The 1,516-nt window shown below is 35.8% G+C and overlaps 1 non-coding gene across 1 annotated transcript; it reads right to left on the bottom strand.

The window, feature by feature from the left end:
- Positions 1–1,002: 1,002 nt before the first annotated feature.
- Positions 1,003–1,079, bottom strand: LOC114007565 (small nucleolar RNA SNORD20). The gene has a single exon (XR_003549176.1). It is a non-coding gene; the product is annotated as a small nucleolar RNA SNORD20 (small nucleolar RNA).
- Positions 1,080–1,516: the final 437 nt, after the last annotated feature.

Raw genomic sequence — 1,516 nt, 5'->3', positions numbered from 1 at the left:
GACCCATAGTTTAACAAAACTTACTAAGTACATGACATAGACCAGGTAATTGACTTTGCAGTGGAAGTGTGTAAGTCCACCACTAAAAAGATGGCTTATTTTTGAGGAATTCTCATCTTTGCCTTTTGCTGCCAAGGCTTTAAGTTCATGTGGCACTTCCTGCATTGTTTTCAACTTATCATTTTACCTACAGAAATGGAAAATTATTGATTCAAATATTCACCACCACTTTTGAGTCATGGAACCCATGACTTTCAGGTTCAACATATCATGGCAACCAAAATGACAAAGGTTACTAGCTTCCATTGTCCATGGACTCAAGTTCACATTCCTGTGCCCAAGTAGGCCCACAAGACTTCTTAAATTGGATCCTATTCTAATCCCTTTGTCTGCTAAACAGGTAGGCTCTGCTCCCCACATGGTGGCTCACAACTTGCTGATCTGTAGAATAGTCACTCCAAGAGTTTCCTTTTCTTCCAGGATGTCATCCCCAAGGGTTCCAGCTACTCCTAAACTTTCTCACTTTCTCACCCAGGAACCAAGATATTTTTCATCAGTGTCAGCCACTTAGAATACAGTCTTATAGCTTAGTTTCCCTGACCTCACACATTTACTTGTTCTCACTTCATCACTGGTGCTGTTACTCTTTTTTTAAACTTATCTCTCTCTGTCTCTTTTCTCTCTCTCTCTCTCTCTCTTTTTCTCATACAAAATAAATTTATTTATGCTGATTTTCGGTGATTTCCCTATCTCCTGGTAATAAAAGTAATGTATTAACTTGTTGGAATATATAGAAAATTATGAAGAAAATAATAAGCAACCATAATTTCACCATCTAAAGAGACACACTATTAATTCCTTCTTGTTTCTTTCCATATTTTCCTCCATTCGTAATTGAGGTCTGATGGATAACATATTTTTATTTTAAGTTACATACTTAACATTGTGTTGAACACATTTTGTAGCATTAAAAATTTGCACTAGCTGCTTTTTCCCCCACAGCTGGATCAGAACTTGACTATCTGGAGAAATTTTCTTGAGATTTATCAGTTATTTCTCATAAAAACATGTGTTTTTCAAAAGGAAGTATGTAAAATTGTAATGATTAAAAACAATCAGTAAACTTTTGGGTCATCAAGAAAGTCATGATGTATTTTTGCATAGAAAAATATGTCTTGACTTTCTTGATGACCCAATAGAAATGAAAGAGAATACCTTTAACATGATAAAGGATATCTATAAACTACCCACCGCTGGTATCATACTTAACTTTGAAAGGCTAAACGCTGCCTTCTAAGGTCAGGAACAAGATAAGGATGTCCACTCTCCTAATTGTTAGTAAATATTTTGTTGAAGGTTCCAGCCAGGGCAATTGGGAAAGGAACAGAGAGAAAAGCCACAGGAGTATAAACCCAAAGAGGAAAAGGTAACACTATCTCTATTTTCAGATGACGTCCTCTTGTATATAGAAGATCTGAAAGAATATACGTATTCGTATTAGAGCTAATAAGTTCAG

Source organism: Tupaia chinensis, unplaced genomic scaffold (genome assembly GCF_000334495.1).
Source record: "Tupaia chinensis unplaced genomic scaffold, TupChi_1.0 Scaffold000197_1, whole genome shotgun sequence".
Classification (NCBI taxonomy): Eukaryota; Metazoa; Chordata; class Mammalia; order Scandentia; family Tupaiidae; genus Tupaia; species Tupaia belangeri.
Note: the sequence above shows the minus strand (reverse complement) of the source record. Positions and strands in the feature narration are given on the sequence as shown.